Source organism: Colletes gigas, unplaced genomic scaffold (genome assembly GCF_013123115.1).
Source record: "Colletes gigas isolate AHSC1104 unplaced genomic scaffold, ASM1312311v1 Colletes_gigas_Sc00023, whole genome shotgun sequence".
NCBI lineage: Eukaryota > Metazoa > Arthropoda > Insecta > Hymenoptera > Colletidae > Colletes > Colletes gigas.
Window position 1 is genome coordinate 2,383,347 of NW_025106652.1, and position 11,675 is coordinate 2,395,021.

General features: G+C 37.4%; 1 pseudogene; it reads left to right on the forward strand.

The window, feature by feature from the left end:
• Positions 1 to 7,923: 7,923 nt before the first annotated feature.
• On the forward strand, positions 7,924 to 9,001 carry LOC122401252 (annotated as a pseudogene).
• Positions 9,002 to 11,675: the final 2,674 nt, after the last annotated feature.

Here is an 11,675-nt window from a genome sequence, read left to right on the forward strand (position 1 = left end):
GACAACTTCGTTTTTTCATAGCGACTCGTGCGACTTCTTACGCATAGATTACATGTATCGCGACTGAATATAGGTCTGTCAGTTTGAATGTTGATATGTTGAAACGTTTGCACCGCGGACGTAGTAATAAGGGGACAGGGCATAAGGTAAGCGAGGAAGCTCTCTGCGCGGCAAACTGCGAAGGGGAATGCCGCCATATTGAAACTCGGATTTCCATTCGACTGCATCGGCTGAAGCCTAAAAATGCAGCACAACGGACGTAATACGAGAAATATTCAGAATTCAAATATTTCCCTGCTATTAACAAACAACATTTTAAACATTTTACTGGAAAAAAACTCGTCGCTCAAATTTTATTGCACGATACCGTCAAGATTCTATAAAATGGTATAAGTCATCGATCTGATGTAATAAGAGCAGCGGCTATAAATAATAAAAAGTGGCAACATTGGCACTTTTTTCACGAAAATCGTTACATCTCGAAAACGAGTGATAAAAATGCCAACTTTGTCACTTTTATTATTTATAGCCACTGCTGTTGTAACATTGGAGACGATCGATAGATGACATCGTATTTGGGAACATTTTCGGCAATATTATGCGATAGAATTTGAGTCTGGAATTTGTCCTATTTCGGGTATTAAAAAATGGAACGTTAACCATTCATTTTGATTATAAAATAAATCAATTTGAGGTGTTTCGAAGATGGTGCTTAAAATTGTATAAATCGAACGTTTATTAATTATGTTAACGTTCAGGGCGTTGGTAAATGGGTCGTTGGGGAGTTTTATCACGTCTTGAGAAGTCTGTCTCACTCCACCATTGTGTGGCGAGAGCAAAACGGGTACTGCTGACGAATGCGTTATGTATAACTCCGTCTGGACTGGTTTCATACCAACCTAGTTTCGTGTGAATCACTAACAGCTTTAATATAACGCCTCTAATGCGAAAGGTCGTCGGACATGGCGGCATCGATAAAAGCCGCGCGCTCGCTGCCCAGCTAGTTCCCTTTCTCGTGTGAAACATACGCACACATACACCGACAAACGAATCGCGCATTCCTCTTCGTTAACGACCGATCGGTTACGTTATTTCATTTACATCTTACACGACCAGCTTGGCACTTCCCGTTCCACCGTGTCACGTTGCACTCGCGCCAAGTTTATTAAACAGTCACTCGCTGTCAAAACTGCGCTTAGTTCGGCGAATTAATTACACCGCTCGACAGCAGAGGCGGATCCTGAAGGATTGCTTGCTCAAGGAGGGCGAAATACGTAAAACTATACATTTGAACCATCTTCTTCGCGATTTGAAATTTATTTATAATTTATTTCTTGATATATTTATTCGGTAGTCTGAATGATCAAGTTTGGATTAATTACTTATTTATACTAAAATTTCATACAAATTAATTTAAACTTAAACACAAAAATATATTTTTTTATTCGATCAAATAAAATAAAAATACTTTTTTGGAGATTTCATAACTTTTGAAACGGGGTATAATCGCCCCCATTGTTCCTTCCTTGGATCAGTTCTTGCTGAATAGCAAAATCCTCCATCGCCCAAAATCAGACGGACTTTATAAGCTTTTAGCATGTAAGCTTTTTAAGCATGCTTCGAAAAACGTTTCCAAACTTGATATCGAACGAAAATAAATCACACTATTTCCAATATTTTCTGCGTAAAGTTCTATTTTGAAAACACACGAATAAAATAATTTTACGGTTACACTCTCGATGTAAACTAATATAGATTTGATGATAACTTAATAAGATAGACAACCTATTTACTATTTATATTTCAAAATAGTATTTTACTCAGCTCTTGACTTATTCCGCATAAAGTCTACCGTTTCCAATTTGATTGCAAGAAAGATGTACCATGCTACTCTCGTATTAAAATGGTAATGGTCGTGATCTTCGAACGAAATAAAGACTCATTTGTATCGACTAGCAATATATCTAACGAATTAATTGTCGCTACGTGCCGCGGAATAAATCATTTCGATAATGGATTATTAATTTGTCAGCAATGGACGCGGCGAGTTCTCTCGGATCTTTCCGACCCGATCCCTGGTCCCGGTGCGTGCGAAATTTATAATCTAAATCGCCCCGGCTGTGATGAACGACTGGAAACGTTCGGCTCCAAAGCGCGACGCAAAAACGCTTTTGACGCACCGCTGCGGGAAGAAATATTCCGCGGAGGTTTACGGACGATCGTGATCGCAAATCAGCTGGCGGCGATTCCTTTGCTGTTCGACGATGACGATCCATTCGCAAATTCTCGAACGGGATCGAGATTCATGGTTTACCCGTCGCTCGATTCTTCGCGGGAAAATTAGATCGTGATGCGATTTACGTTCGATACCTCGCGTAAAATTCATTTGGTGGATTGAATTCTATTGCACGGAATCAATTTCCATTATTCTTTTCAACTTCTCGTTAAATCAAACAAAAGAATTAGAAGATAATGGAAAAGTAAATACATTGATACATTTTGCATTTAAAAACGAATTAAGAGTAAAATGTAAAAAGAAGCTGAGAAGGGTAGAATTTTTAAATTTTGTAATATAAATGAGACTTAAATGTATTCTCTAGGATAAATAGCATATCAAAATTAGATTAACAAAGTATATAAAAATTTTAAAAAATGTCTCATTTTTTTTAAAACTTACATTAATTTAATTGATAATATGTTTTAGCAAAGCAAAAACAATTGTTGGCCTCGTAGCTTCAAAACATAGCACAAAAAACTTTGAGTCTACGGACTATAAATTTCGTCACAATCTATCTCGATCTTGTGTAACCCAACGCATTACACCATACTCCATCGAATAATCAAATTTATCCCCGATACCACAACTCAAACGTGGTGTTTCCGTCAAATCGAAATTTCACACTATTAGCAGACAGGTTTATTTTAACCGTCAATGGACAGTTTCCAACCGAGATAATGAGCTTGAAGCAGACTATACTCTGATTAAATCCGATCTTTCAAATTCTGTTCCTCGATAACTCGCGTACCATCGAACCGTAGATATAAAAGAAAATCGAGCAAAGTATCCACGAATAGAATGAAGTTGTATTAATGGCATGAGAAAGGAGAATAAAGCAAAAATTGAAATATTCTTGTAGCATGTAACAAAAAGATTGCCGGACAGTGGCGAATATAAATGAGAAAAGGCTATAAAGAATTGAGCTCCCACCCTCTACTATTGATAAAAACATACATTACTTAAATTTGAATCGCTTTAAACTGTTGAACAATCGTCAATATCTTCATTTTTCGATTTCCATATATTACCTATTTCTGAAAGTCGAATTTTTTAATCCCCGAAAGTTTGAACTTTTTTGCAAACCCTCTTTCGAAATCCTCTAGATAAATCACTATTATTGAACAAGTCCCAATGAAGTGTTCCAATAACTCAGAATAAGACCTACTTCTTGGAAAATCAACTGTTCCATCAAAGAATATTATTTAAATCCTAAAATATGATTATATGTATACTGAACTTCAATAAGTAGTAACTAACTTTGATGGTTAACATTGTACGTCACATTGATAAATTGATTTGAATATTGAACAAGTCTCGAGAAAGCTAACGAGCACGGAAGCAAACTGTGCGACGGTTAAATCCGATCTTTCGAATTCCGTTCTCCGGACGGCTTGCGTAGCATCGAACCGCGCGAACATAAAAGAGAATTGGGCGGAATATTTGCCCACGGAGAGAACGAAGTTGCATTAATAACCGTGAAAAAGAGAGTAACGCAACAGCGAAAATTGGAACATCCTCGCACGTACCTCCGGTTATGACGAATATATCCGACCAAACGGAACGTACCGCAGCACGCCGTTAAAACTCGTCGTTAATCCTGTACCCGCACGCGCCCCCCTCTTTCCAAGCTACGAAAATTACGAGCGACATTGTGAAATCTTTCCGAACGCTCGTGCGCGGGTACACGAAAAAATTTCATCCCGTTTGTCGACGTCGTTCGAGCGCTAATGACGATAGTTATTAGGAAGCGGACCGAATCTCCGCGGCGTGCGTGTACGCGAAAGAAAAAGCTGGAGAACCTCGCGAAAGAAGGGGGGAGGGAGCCAAGGAACACGGTCATTATCGACGATGACTGGCAGCGGGGTCATCGTCGTCGGCGAGGTTTAACGCTCTTTGTGGGGGCAGCTTAACAATGTACGCGGTCGGTGTGTACAAACCTATCGAAATCATTAGCGTCAGCCGCTCGATTTAACCTCCCACGTGCTTTCGACCCTTCCGCTTTCGCATTTCCCGCGTTTTCCTCTGATTTCCCTCTACTCTACGTGTTGGGAAAAAATCATTTAAAATTAATTTCTAATAGAACAATTACTCAAAATCAAATATTTTCAACCGTTCGCTGCAATTTTATATGGATTTTTGGGGAAATTAAAATTCTCTTGTTGACATATGTTGAGATATATTGACTTATATAGATTGACATCAAAGTATTGAATTTAAAATATCTCCATCGATTTTTACGTTACGAGAAAAAATATATTTTTTAGACCTATAGCTTGTCCCAATTTTTTAAATCACCCTGTATACAGGGGATCCCAGTAATCGGTACAACCAAAAGTCAGCAAAAGAGTGATTCTACATGAAAAAATTAATTGGAAATATAGAATAAATTCCTTTCGTGCGAGGCTGTTTTCAAATTCGATTACCTCGAAAATGGAGCATTGTACAACAAAATTTTATTGTACACTTTCCGGTTGTACCACAAATACTGGAACACCCTTCGTATAAAGTTCAAATACTATAGTATTTGAAATAGTATTGAAAATTCGATTCGTATATTAGTTTTAATGAGCACACGAAAGCCACAGTGAGTGTCTACAATAATCGACGACACGTATAATATAATGTACAGAATTATTATATAAATGTTAATTATGGAAGAATCCGGTCGCAATTACGCCGCTAAGCAGCCCGATTTTATATACCAACCGGCAATTAAGGCTTGTTAAATAACTGCGTCGCGTAGACATCGTTGCAGAGACCCGTGTTCCCCGCGTAGTAATTTCTGGTACGTCTTGGTGTTCGTGCATAATACGCGGGCCATCGTGCCCGGTATAGTAATCGGCATCGTAATATAATCTGCGTCGACGCGTAGAACTGGCGTTAGCTCACGTACCACTGAATCGCGTAACTTTATTGGAAGACGAGCCAGGGACCTCCGTGGCGGTTATCTCCGACAGCCGACAGGGACGCTCGGCGAGGCTGAAACCTGAAGGGATGCAGACAGAGCGAAAGGGGTTGCTTCTAATAGCCCTTAAGTTGGATAAAGTTGGCCATTGTGCGCGCCACCCGGCCGTACGTGATCAGTTTTACCCTCGGATAATCACACCGACGCAGATCTGACCTCCTCCCGCCGCCCACCTGCCACCCTTTCGTTTATTTCCTATGTAGGAACGTCAAGACGACCGAGGGTGAAACGAGAACGCATAATGGCTGGGATTAAGATTCATGGCTGTAATTGATAGTTGATCGCTGGTCGCTGCTTGGGGTGCAAATTTATCGCTGAACCTTGAACGACGATCCGTGTTTACGAGGACAGTGTTGCGTTCTAAACCTTTTGTCGAATAGACGCATTTGTCGGCACTTAGGAGAAAATGCCTTCTTAAGAGTCATGTTCATGTTCCAAATGGCTCTTCAAAGTCGGTTGTTGCCTTACGCCAGTCAAACGGGGCTATAAATTAGGAGACTCAGACCGTCTTGAAATTTAATTTGCTTTTCTTTAGACATGATTCCATCCCCTTTCTTGAATTTTCACTTGTATTTTCTCTTCTTTGATCTGTCTTACGTAAACCTTTACTTTGTCGTGATCCCTTTCTACAGTTTTCCTAAATAACCAATCCCTGATTTACCACACCCCATTCTACTCTTGTTACTCCGATTCCTCCGCTCATCAAAAGCTTTGTATACTTTATGCTTGTTAAAAGGCTCCGTTGCTCGAATCTTGTTTTATCATTTAAATAAAATGGGCGTTGTGTTTGGATTGATGTACCGTGTCAAATTTTACGCGAAACAAGTAGAAACAGTTAGAAGGGATTGTTACTCCTTTTTTTTAGTCCCAGACACGAGGTAGATTTTTTAATGATCTGATATAAGGTAACGAACGGATATTCCTATGTACAAACAGAAAAAGAAAATGTAATATTGTACGAAATGTGAAGGAAACAACGAGCTACATGTTCAAAGAATGTGTGGAACGTATATCGTTTAAGAGAGAGTTACAATAGTAGACAGATGGATAGGAAATGGGAGCTTGGAATTTGGTAATGCGGTGAGAGGGTACAGAAAGGTTTAGACGGAATCTGGCGATTGGGGCATTATCGGTACGTGAGGACAGATTGGAGAGTAGTAAATAAGGCAGTATTGTCGTGCAGAAATTTGAAAAAATTGATTTTGAGTTTTTCGAATTTTATTATACTGCAAACCTTTCTAATTGCGCCTGTTAAAACCGTATAACGATACTCATAAAATCAGCTGAGTTATAGAAATTATAAGTTCAGTCTGGGAGCGCGGCCAAGATGCAGCTGCGCGCTCCTACTGAGAAGGAACCGCGCGTCTCTATAACTGCGTTACTTACATTTGTTACTTATTATTATCCGATATTATATCGGATATAAAATTCATCAATTAGCGGACATTATAGCGAACCAAATAACAAGTGATGGTAAGCAAAAATAAAATATAGTCTACATTTGTTACTATGACTTGTTGGCTAGGTAACAAATCGTGGTAACAATGCGAAGCGCGGTAACAAACGAGCGCGCAGCTTATTATTTCAATACATTATAACGATAGACCTGTTCGGATCTGCTCGAACATAACATTGTACTGTATTGAATTAGTAAACCCAAAACTAGCGAAACTAGGAGCAAAATGAGTAGTAGGAAAGGTACGAAAACAAATATTTCTCGCGCGTGTCGGAGTTCAGTGACCAAAAAAAGAAAATTTAGGGGCAATCAGTATGCTGAGAAAATGAGTGAAAATTTAATAAGTGCAACAGCAGCAAAGTTGCGAAGAACTGGTGACATGGAAATTCCGCTTGATATACAACATGGTTATTGTATATTAAATTTTTACACTATTTTTGCTGCAATCAGTGCTTCTGTTATTTGCAAGACCTGTAAAAACGAAGTTCATTTTACTAAAACCAGCTCTCGCAGGTTAGGTTTCAAAATCAAATTGCAATGTACGTGCGGTTTCCAGTATATAAACTCTTCTCCGTTTATCGATAAAGCATTTGAAGTCAATCGTCTGATTATAGTGGCAATGCGATTGTTAGGAATTGGCAGAGAAGGAGTGAATTTATTTTGCGGGATAATGGATATCGGACTTGGACTTTCAACATCGTGTTATTCTTCTGTGATGAAAAAGTTTCATTCCGCGTCTGCAGCTGTGTACAATTGCGTGCTGCAAAGAGCCATGGATGAGGAGAAAGAAATGACTCTTGAAACAGAATCTTCATCATCGAATCTAACAGTGTCAGGGGATGGGACTTGGAAAAAAAGAGGTTTTAGTTCACGATTTGGTGTGACTACTTTAATCGGTAAATACAGCAAGAAAGTGCTAGATGCTGTGATCAAATCAAGCTTTTGCCAAGCTTGTGCCTTATCGAAAAGCAAAATGGCTACTGAGGAATTCGATATTTGGTTTGAAAATCACAAAGAAAAATGCAGTAATAACCACCATGGCAGTGCGGGTAAGATGGAAGTCGACGCGGCAGTAGAAATGTTTTTTCGATCGGTGGAAAAATATGGTGTAAAATATACTCGATACATCGGCGATGGAGATTGCAAAACATATAAAGCAATTGTAGACGCGTGCCCTTACGGCGAAGATACAACTGTAGAAAAAAAAGAGTGTATTGGGCATGTTGCAAAAAGAATGGGGGCAAGATTACGCAGCGTGAAAAAGCAGAGTAAAGGCATAGGTGGGAAAGGCAAAGGAAAATTGACTGACAAGGTTATCGGTGATTTGACAATTTACTATGGTTTGGCTATTAGAAGACATTGTCACTCGATCGAAGAAATGAAGAAGGCTGTATGGTCAACATTCTATCATTACGCTTCGAGTGACGAAAATCCTCAGCACACATATTGCCCTCCGGGACCTTCAAGCTGGTGTAAGTGGCGTAACGCAGAGACTGCTGGATCGCTCGAGGAATTTAGTCATGATAAACCACCTCTTTGTGATGAAGTTTTAAAAGCTATAAAACCTGTATATGAAAATCTTTCATCACAGGATTTGTTAGAGCGGTGCTTAGGAGCGGAGACGCAAAATAATAATGAATCTCTAAATTCATTGATTTGGACTTTTGCTCCTAAACATATTCACTCTGGAACCGCTACGGTTGAAATCGCCACTTTTTTGGCTGCCTGCATTTTTAACGAAGGGGTGTCAAAATCGGACAGCAAGCAAAGACATATGCAATGTTACGCGACCAAGATAGAATTGACCGTTCCGAAAGACGAGCATCAGCCGCTTCAAAAGAAGCTAGGACTGCTAGAAGAGAAGCACTGTCTGACAAAAATCAATTTCACGAGACAGAGGAAGGAGCCATTTATGGATCCGGGTTGGCTGATTAATTAGTAAGAATCAATAATTTCATTCAAACCTCATCAAACAGTACGAAAACTTTAAACGTGGTTTTCTCAAAACGATGTTTTACAAATTGGCAACCACGATATCTCAGAAACCAATTGGCCGATTGAGCTCAAATTTAGTATACACCTTCAGTAGACTGTTTTCTGACGTTGGTAGCACAATTGAGCCAAAATATTTTTGTTGTGTTTTCTTTTAACTTGTAGAAGAGACAAAAACATAGGAAAAATCGATATTACAGTTTAGCATACCGCCATTTTGTAAAGAAGTATTTTTCCTGCCCGTATCTGGTACCAACCATCACAACACCCATATAAATTAAGAATATGTTTGGTTTATTTTTTTTAGATGTATACAACGTCCACAACATTGGTTGCTAATTACAGGTCTTTCCCGCGCACCATCGTATTCAAGGATACAAAAATACATAACATTTTTTTTCTTTTTTTTTTTTTTTTTAATTTGTGCACATTTCTAACGAAGCAATAAATATGTGTAAAAAATTTTAGAAAGAAAACCCCAACAGTTTTAAATTTATTCTATCCTACAAATTACCTCCAAAACAGCACTATACACGACAATACTGCCAAACAGATAAATCGGAGACTTTGAGGCAAGAACCTACTAAATGAGGCATTGAAGTAATGTCATCAAAATCAGAACAGTAAAAGTAACATCATCTTGTCTATTAATTTTTGTAGAATACAATCATTCTAGTATTTCTTATCCATCTTATAGTCGATCATATGCCATTAATTTATGTATTTTATATGTTTCACACAGAAATAATTTTAAATGAAATTAGAGATTAAAAGGATGAATGACATAAATTTTCTTAAAAAAAAAAAAGGAAAATATAGAAAGGAATTGTAAAGAAATTAAGAATAGAGACATTGCGTGTGATTAACAGAAATTAATTAAATATGAAAAAATCGTGTCGACGACTGATAGCTGCGAGAAGAAATTCAAAATAAGAAAAAAGTTCTTAAACTAAATAAAGAATAGTAAATATTTAACTCATATATAATTAAAACTAACAATCACTTAGATTACAGTCACGTATTGTACAACTAAGGAAAAATTGAATTTCCCAACTACTATAACTCTTAAATAAAACTCTGACCTAAAATAATTCTTATTAAATATCAAGTCTAAAGAAAGAGACGTTGTTTAAAGTTTCTCTATGAATTTACGCGAAAAAGTTGTGTTTATTTTTCTGTACATTTTATTCCCGATTGAAGCTATCGTTTAATTTATCATAACTAGTTTTAACTTTAAATAATTCACCGTCGATGCACGAAAAGGTACGCGTTGTTTGTATTTTAAAACATGAAGACGCAAATAATGTTTTCTGATAGATTCATTGAACAATGAACTACCAACGACCGAAATATTTTAATATAATATATAAATCTTATATTATTCTCCCTATAATTTTTGAACACCATGGAATTTAAATTTCTCGTCACTTTCAATTAAAAGCATGTATCAGAAATAATATTTATCATTCATTTAATGTTTAATTTCATGCAGACCATCGTTTTAATCGTTTCTGGTATTCGAAAATATTCTCGACTGTATGTAAGTGCACATACTCGCGTGGCAGACAGAGAATTAGTATTATTTGTTGAATAATTCCTCGCTGCTCGAGACGCATAAAATCTTTCGTCGAGTCCACTGTTGCTGATACAACCCATGCATCTCGTCTGACGATTAAACGATGGAATCGATTAATCTCGCAGTTATCCTCCGCCCTTCCTTTTCCAGTCTGCACATAATCCACGACGGTGCTTTGGGTTTCACAGAGGATCCATGGATCGTCTTCCTCTTCCTGTTCGGTTCCCTCTCGTCTTAGTGAGAAACAAGGCGAGTTTACATCGGCATAAGCGCCAGTCACGCCTGGAAACTGAGGATATTCTGTCGACGTTGTAGAATACAAAATGAGAAAATTCTGAACAAGTCGTAAGTTGTCTGCAGAAAAAAATTACACTCTGCATTTCTTTCCGTGTCGCACGGGTCGACAGATATTTCCATTTTTTCCAGTTTCGGTTAATCGAAAAATGATCCACATTCATAAACGAGAAAAATGTACTTATTACTCATCGATCAAAATATGTAAAATCATTCTAACACTGGTCTAGATTCATGGAATATAATTATGAGGGTGATTTGTAATAAATATTTTAATATAATATATTGTATTAATAAGTATGTCCACGAAGATGGCTATATAAATTATGTGAGTGAAAAAATTCAAATCGATCAAAACTGATATTTCAAAAACTTATTGCTGTTACTTTTCAAAAATAATGAACACATTCCATGCATTTTGCAATGAATGAAAATTTAAATTCATCTTTGGAATGTATAAAACTAGTGAACGAAAATTAGTGTCAACTTCATCTAATATGGACACAATTATAATAATTGTTCATCAGTTGCTATTTTTCTTTGCACGTAAGAGTTACAAGTTATATTGACAATTCCACTAAACAACAGAAAATTAATTAAAATGATACGATAGACAATTCTACGGACTAAATAATACGCAAAGTCCAACTAAAGAAGTAAAAATATCTACTTCTTTAGATGTGTCTCCCAAATTTTATTCTGTCTTGGGCCCCATGCAGATATACGCTACTGGCTCAAACAAGATTCTAATTCTGGTCAAGAATGTTAGAGACGAGCACCCTGTAATAAAACTCTGAAGCAAAAATGGCGTACAGTGCTACTTCCAACACCTGTATACTATTCAATTGCATAGTTGCACTGATACAAGAAAGTGACATCGATGGATGACTTATCCCCTCGAGTCATAGTCCGTCGTTCAATTTACTCGTTGCAATTATCGATGTAGTGGCAAACCATTTATTATTCGCAAACGTATTCGACCAACCGTTTATGGTCATCTTCGAAACTATCAAACTATGATGATTTATATTAAAAAAAAAAATGATAGGAATGATAGATTACCGATCGAAAAGCATTTTTTCATTTAGACGAGTCGAAATATTTGAACGAATCA